Below are 8448 nucleotides of genomic sequence, written 5' to 3'. Positions count from 1 at the left end.
AAGAAAGAAAGAAAGAAAGAAAGAAAGAAAGAAAGAAAGAAAGAAAGAAAGAAAGAAAGAAAGAAAGAAAGAAAGAAAGAAAAGAAAGAAACCAGCAGTGGGTATTAGGATTCTACCTACATTCCAGATCATTTAGCTATATTCTGAAATTATTTGGGCATTGTCATTTGTTTAAAAAAAAATCAGAAAAAAAATTCTCTCCTGTTAGTGTCAGATAAGTGCCACCCACACCAATTTCTTCCTCACTGAGGAGTAATTTCACAGTTCACTATCACAGCAAACAACAGCAACAAAAAAACACCCTATTTATTGCCCCACATCTTTTTCAAACTATCACCCATTTCTCTGTTCATTATTAATGTTTCAAAATCATCATCTATTCACAATCCTCTTTCTCACATCTATACACAAGTAATGCTGAATGTGTGTCTTCATTTTTCATTTCTCTTCTTGTAGATTAAAGCATTCCAACTCCTTATTGGTCTGTCCATTGAAACAGCTTATCAGTATTCCAACACAACATATGCAAAGCTGAATTTTTCATTCATCAACATACTTGATCCTCTCCAATATTTATTATCTAATTAAAGACCATCACTATTTATCCATACACTCAAGCCAGAAAAACCTAGAACACGTTTCTCACTCTCTCCCAGTCCCAGATCTAAGCAATTTATTACCACTTTCCAAAACATCCTTCATTTCTGTCATCTCTGTCTCACTTTCACTGTAATCCAACCTGCAGTAACTTCCTCCAGGATGTCTGCATCCAGGGTGGTCTACCATGCCCTGGCATTCTTGTTCTACCCATTTCTGCTCATAATATAAATTTTAAAAATGCTATGCTCCCTCTGGAAAGTTTCCAATGACTGCCCTTACCTTGTGAATAAGAATTCAAACACCCTTACCATAGTATGCAGAAGCCTCAGTACTTCCTGGAAATTTGTTTGTCAGTTTCCAATTACTTGAATCATTCTGATGCCTGTACTCATGGTTGTATGTCTCTGTTATAAATCTTCACACATGCTTTTCTTCATAACTCTTATCATACTTTAGAATCACAGTGACTTAATGTATACTGTTATTTGATTTGGATTTTCTCCCCCCAGGAAATTCTAAGTTACTATAATTATTTTCTCTTTCTTCTCATTTTATCATCAATACCTAGACAAATCTCTGAGCATGGAGCCCTGAGCTAGGACTCAGGGATTACCAAACCTACTCTAATTAATAAATATTGATTAACTAGATACATTAACTCTCTTAAGATAAAGATATTGTGCACAACGTGTTTAAGCGTAAAGTGAATTTAGACAATTAAATAACTATCCTAACATCTAAAAAATGAGTTTTTAATCTCAATTGTGAATTTAGTTTACTTCTTCATACTTTATTTTCATATCTACAGTATTATATGGAAAAATAAACTATACAAGAGTAAATGTTTAAATGCATCTTAAGGAACCTGGCTAAAGATCTACCTATTTAATAAATGATAACTAATGAAATGGTGATTGAAAGGACTATTTAGGGGCTGAGACTTCTTGATCTTTCCTCTATACTGTCCTCTCACCTCCAGTTTCCAGTTTCCAGACCAAAGGCCCAGTCCTTTTTTTCGTAGACTTTTACCTATCTAATGAAAATATTAAGAGCAGGCATCACACTATGCATCACACAAATAAAGCCTCAACAATTAGGTCTATACTCACTAGGAACCATAAAATAAAACCATAAGGATGAAGTCACATTAGTGAGATTTCCAGTGCAAAGGATTATGGATGGGAATGTGGGTTTGAAAATTGGAAAAGAAGGCAGGGTACAGTCTCCACACATGACTCATAGACAGCCTTTCCTCCTTCAAATGTCTGTACTCTGTTAATTAGATTTTAAAGGTATGAATGAGATTCCTAAGTGAGGGAAGAACTGGAGTCCCAACTTACCTCCCAGAACAGTTCTCCTGAATTAGAGGAGACAGGTGAAGTGTCTGTGGGTGCAGAGAGGAAACAGGATCTGTACACACCACATGACCTTCCTGCCAGCCTCCACCCATTCCGGCTTCAATCTCTTTAAAGCTGCTGATTAAGAATCCCCTGGGCCCAGTCAGTCCTGGCACTTAGGGGGGGGGGGGTGCCTGGAACTGCAGGGAATTGCAAAGACTTTGAGTAGATGGCTCCTCTGTGTCCTGATATTTCATCCCTGAAGGGGTTGCAAGGAAATTAAGAGTTCAACTGTGTTTTCCTTCATTTTATAGAAGCCCAGAAAACACCTATTCAATAATTCAAAAAACAGCTGAACTGAATGCCAGGACCTCTGTCTGTCTCTGGGTCTAAATTGGGGTTCTTTCTACTAACTGCACCATCCACACAGATTTCAAGAAGCAAAAACCAGGACCACTAAGGGCATATTTATTTGTAGTTGGCAAATAGAATGGCCATCCAGGTTTGCCTGGAACTCAATTGATTTTAACAATCAAAGTCCTGCACTGGGGAAACCCCTCCATAGCTGCAAACTGAGACTATTTGTCTCTCTATACACAGGTCTGATTCTAAACCTCCTTCCCTGTCTAAGGGACATCCTTTAGAATATTATTTAATTTTCTCAAGTTCCTAATTCCTCCTTTGTAAAATTGCTGTGCAAATGGTTACAGATCCAGTTGACCGTGAAACTCAAGGTCCCCAAGTGAGTGCTTAGGGAACAAGAGCTATTTTAATGACTTGCCAACTTTTTTTCTGTCAAAAAATACTTTTGAATAGAAATTGGAAAATGTCTTGCTTTGCCACCTTTAATGTGGGTGAGAGAGGTGGAGAGTCTGCTCCTGGGTCTTGGCAGAGACAGTGGCTGTTATCTTGCTTGTGTTTGTATATTAGACAAGAAGTGTAGTACAGGCTTCAGGACTCAGTGCAGAACCTGAGGAAAATGAGCAAGAGAACTGTGCAAATCCTGGAGGATGCTTCTAAACTTTGTCAGGTTCTTAAACTTGAGCAAGCAATGGAATGTGGAACACCCCACTCAATCACCCTCTTAGCTACCCCTCCCAATATTCTACTGACTGAAAGGAGACATTTTTTTCTTCAGTTGCTAGTTCACCCCACAACCCTTCTCCCTAGTTGCTTCTTGCTTTTTCCTCATGATAGAATCTGGGTTCACAGACACCAAACTTCCATTTTGATGTAACTGTAGTTCTTGTGGTTTGAACAGTCTCCCCATTTCATTAAAACTTTCCAAATGAATTAAATTAAATAATCAAATTATCTAGCACAATGTTTAGCAAATAGTAAGCAAACAACTAATATTTTGGACATAATTTATACCATTAACCTACAGCATCAATGTTCTTCTCATAAGTTTGCAAAATTGGTTACCACAGTACTTAAAAGAATCACAAGTTCAGGTACATGTGACATGAACATACCTGTTCAGCTGATGCTTTTTTGTTCATGTGTGTAGATACCTATCAGTCCCACAGTATCTTCTGGCAGAAAGACCTCACACTTTTATTACTACTTATTTTTTCTTAACAAATCTGTTCTCAATCCAAACCAATTCTTGATTGAAACCTTTAAAAAATAATTCACTTTCCACCTAATTAATCCAAGTCAATGTGTACCAGAGAAATTTGTAATCCTATAAACTACCACAGACCATAACCCTGGTATCTTAGCTCTCTGAACTCTAATTATCCTCCCCAGAAACATTAACATTTATGTGTACTTATTGAGTGTTTCATGTATTGGTTAACTCCATTAATTCATTTCAACTTTACAATAGCATTATGAAGAAGACATCATTTATATTCTTCCAAAGTCACCAGAAAATGTAAGTGGCAGAAATAGCTTATGTGTCTAGGGGCTCAGCCATTATGCTAAACGGCAACACTGAGTTGACAAAGTAAGTGCTCTTCTACCATATTCTCCCTGAGTTTCCTTAGAGCCTAACATAGGGCCTGTATTCCGGAAGTTCTCAGTAGCCATCACATGAATAGATGAGCCAACTTTGTGATTTGATATCTTGCAAATCTCTAGTCCAATCTAAAACTATCTAAGTATGTTTAGAAGACAATAAAAGAATAGCAAAAATTGCAACCGTTGTCAAAATAGTTTCATCAACTCAGAATCACACTAGCCTTAACCTTGGGAGTCAGATTGCCTGGGTTCACTTCCTGATCCTCCATGCAATCAGATTTGTGATTCCACGCAGAACACCTGTTCTGCGTGCCTCAGTATCTTTACCTGTAAAGCAAGAATAATAATTTATCTTCATTGTAGGCTTGCTGTTAGCAGCAAATACATATACTCCTGCATGCACACACACATACACACACAAATTAATCTTTTAGCTTTGACTGAGACTAATGTGAACATACTATAAAATACAGATTAAACATGCAAGAGAGACTGAGAGTATGAGCCATCTCCATCCTGAATACAGGTATCTGCTGCCTGGAGGTAAAGCCAGTCCTTTCAAAACCACTGAACCCAGGAACCAGACAAATAAGACTTAATGATGCCCCCCAGCCTTTCCTCAGAAAGGAAAGAATAAATCCTACATTGCCTTCCTCTATCAGCATCTCTTTAGGTCTTAGCAACTTAGAACACCTCTTGTTAAGAATTTACTGAATCAGTGACTCAGTTTTCCTACTACATAACCTGGATTCAATCTTATGTTTGTTGGAACAGTTCTTACAGTTTAAAATCTGCTGGTTTTCTTCTATGTTTGAATCCTCAATTTGATCATCTAAAAACCTCTTTCACCATCATTGGTACTTTTTTTTCAGTTAACAGTAGTAAGTCATCAAGAAATATTATCATTCGTATTACTTTGTAACTCATAAAAGGCGCATTAGAAGTTTAAGTGACAGATAAAGTTAACCTGGTTTAATAAAAACGCCACTTTTTAGGGCCCTCCCTTTTGGCTCAACAGGCTAAAAGCACAACACTGCAAGCAAATCACTGCCACTTCAGTGCGAATTAGAGCCCAGCCTCAGAGGTAACCCATATGGCAGGCCTCTCCTGCCTCACCAGACCTCTCCTGCCTTGCCAGACCTCTCCTGCCCACTGCTCCCCTCAGCAGTGTACTTACTCCATCTACCTATTCTCCTCCCCACTCTGTCTCTAGTAAATCCTCTCACACCCACACCTCTGGCTTGTACTCCAGTTCTTGTGTGCATTAAAAATATATATATATTGGCCCTCCCTGGTGGCGCAGCGGGTTAAAGCACTGCACTGAGAAGCTAAAGCCACTTCCGCATGAGTTCAATTCCTGCCTGCCCCGGAGGTGACCACATGGCGTGGCAGACCTCTCCTGACCCGCCCGCTGCTCCCCTCAGATCTGCCTGTTCTGCTCCCCACTCTGTCTCTGGTGAAGCCTCTCACCACCCCTGAGCCTCTGACCCCAGTTCTGTATGTGCAAATAAATAAATCTTAAATATATATATATATATATATATTTTAAAAAGAAGTTAAGTTAATATTTCTCTAGAGAAGATATACAAATAACAACAAATGTTCAGAATCACTATATGAAAACACAATGAGTTATCATCTCAAACCTGTCAAAAGGCTATTACCAAGATAATAAAAGACAACAGGTGTTGGTAAGGATGTGGAGAAATCCAGACACTGGCACACCAGTGTAGGAATGTAAAATAATGTATCCACTATGGGAAATAGCATGAAGCTCTTCAAAAGATTAAAAATATTTGTTACAATCTTGGGAAAATAACTCTTTACCTCCTATGGCAATATTAACATGGTAATCAATATTTCCTTTGGATGATTCATTTTGTTATTTTATTTCTTTTAATATTTATTTATTTGTGCATACAGAACTAGGGTACAGGCCAAGGTGCAGGGGCAGTGAGAGGCTTCACCAGAGACAGAGTGGGGAGCAGAACAGGCAGATCAATGAAGTACACTGCTGGGGGGAGCAGTGGGCAGGTCAGCAGAGGTCTGCCGCGCCATGTGGGTCACCTCCCTAGTTGGGAATCGAGCTCATACTCAAGTAGCTTTAGCTTCTTAGTGTTGTGCTTTAACCCACTGTGCCACCAGGGAGGCCCTGGATGATTCATTTTAAACAAGGATAATAGAAACATACTGTGACAAAAATGAGGGACTGGATATAAATTTGTACATTAATGAATTTTAAAGAGGAGAATTGAGCAAATATATTTTGCTAAATTATGACCAGTTTCCTTTGTCAAAACCTGATATCTTGAATCAGAACTATGCCCAACCTTGTGGCAGAAATGCTAATAGTAGGTTAGTGCCCAAAAGGAAATGTTAAGTGTTTAAGCCAGTTTTTGAAAACTCAAGTGTGTGGAGTTATAAGTAATATCTTCTTACTCTTGACCATTTAGAATCATCCTGCAGTAGTTTTTTTGCAAAGTCTTGGACGAATCTCCTTGGTTTTCATAGAATAGATGACAGGTTGAACATGAGTAGCATAAAGAGATTGAAACTATCCGTAGAGATAACCTTCCACACACTTATCAAGAGGCGCTACATTACATATTTCCCCTCATCTCTTCATCATTCCTCCTATTTAATTTATATTATTACTTTTAACCCAAAGTAATTTAATTTATGAAAAATCTTTTTAATAATTTCTTTCAGAACAGAATGGCACCTGAGTCCTGACAGTTTCTGGATTTCCTAATCCTTTCTCTCAACCAAAGAATTGCTTCTCACCTGTGTTCTTTATCTCTTTGAATAACACCATCATTACATTTAAGACTGGGGCAAGAAACCCAAACAGCACTTTGACTCTTTCCATCTTTTCCCTACTTCCTTGAGCCAGGAAACAATCCACAAGTACACTGACCCCAAAGTGTCTTATTTGTGTCTCTCATTTACTTCCATCTGTGCCCTGGGGCTTGAGAGCAGCTTAAATATATGGTCACCATCATGGTGATGGCTCTGAGGTTCATAAATGCCTCCATCTTTTTAGAAAAGTAGTTTCAGTTTTTAATTAATCCAAGACAAAAGATTGGGGCTACAACAGGAAAATTTAGTTTGAAACATCAAAGCCATGTATTTAAAAATTTGGGAGCCAGTTCAACTTACAGAGTCTCCTTACTTAGAGCTGGAGTTGGTTGTAGATGTTCCTAACTCAATGAGACAGTGTTCCTTCAAATTCAAGCTCTTCCCATGCTCAGCTATTTTTTTACCAAAAGAAATGCTCCCAGAGCTGAGTTTCATAAAATTGAATTAAGCATAACTGAGGGTGAATCTTCTCCCATTCCAAAATGTGGATTTTGAATATATAAACTAATTGAAAGAAAAATAGATCTTATTATTTAAAAAAATTGTACATTTTAAATAGACATTTGTATTTATAAATATTTAAAATAATATCTATATTCTATATTTTATGTTATTAAAATGAATATCTACCTTAAGAACTATATTTTAAGATGTTTTTGTTTAATATTTATGATAAAAGAATTTAACCAGATCAAGAGAATGATGATTGGTTTTGAGACATGGACTTGCATGGTACTAATATCCACTGATATTTATGATTTTGATCCATACAATTTGCTGTGGGTTGATTATGTCCTACTTAAAATTCATATGCTAAAGCCATAATCCCCAGTAATTGAAGATAGCAATTTTAGGATGTAGTAGATGTTCAATTAGTCTTAAATGCTAGAACCTGATATGACAGTATTTTTAGCTTCCTTGTAATAAGAGATATTTGAGAGCAACTGAGGATCTCCTCGAATACTCACTGTGTGGCCCAAGTGTAATATTCAGTTGTAGTAAACAATAAACATTTTTTTCAGTCTCCTGAAGGTTATTGGTGAGGGACATCTTGTAATCACAGCAGAATTATAAGGACTGGTTCAGCCACAACACTGATTATTGATAGACTGTGACCAGGTTACAACAAGCTTCGACAGAGGGAATCCAAAGTACAAGGACTTGATAGACAGCTGATGTCAAGCTATCTGAGGGAATCTACCTGGAATACCAATGCCATTTACTACCAGAACCAGTGTTCTGGGCATGTAATCTGGGCAGTTGCACAGCACCCATGCTCAGAAAATTCTGCCTTGTGCTTTCCTAAACACTTTTCTGTCATTATCATGAAATTCTTAATCATTTTATTTTTGAACTTGTGTTTTGTCAGTGAAATCCTGTGGTACAATGTTGCTTGCACATGCCCACCACCATTACCTGCAGCCCCATTCGCATAACTCTTTCACGGTCTCTCAGGGGTGCAGAAATCAGGTGGACCCCAAATGAACAATAGCTGAAGCAAGCACACAAAAATACATAGAAAAGGAAATAACTAGGAGACAAGGAAATAAACAAGAAAGTGGGAGATGAGAAGGGCAGATGGGGCAGATGAAATATAAAACACACTATGTTTACTTTCTACTTTGCTCAAAGTCATGAAGGAGCATTAATTTTCCTTACTTCTTTCTTATTTTATCATTATTATTCT

The sequence above is a fragment of the Condylura cristata genome, unplaced genomic scaffold (genome assembly GCF_000260355.1).
Source record: "Condylura cristata isolate star-nosed mole 26May11 unplaced genomic scaffold, ConCri1.0 scaffold00015, whole genome shotgun sequence".
Classification (NCBI taxonomy): Eukaryota; Metazoa; Chordata; class Mammalia; order Eulipotyphla; family Talpidae; genus Condylura; species Condylura cristata.
The sequence above is the reverse complement of the archived record's forward strand: the minus strand, read 5'-3'. Positions refer to the sequence as shown.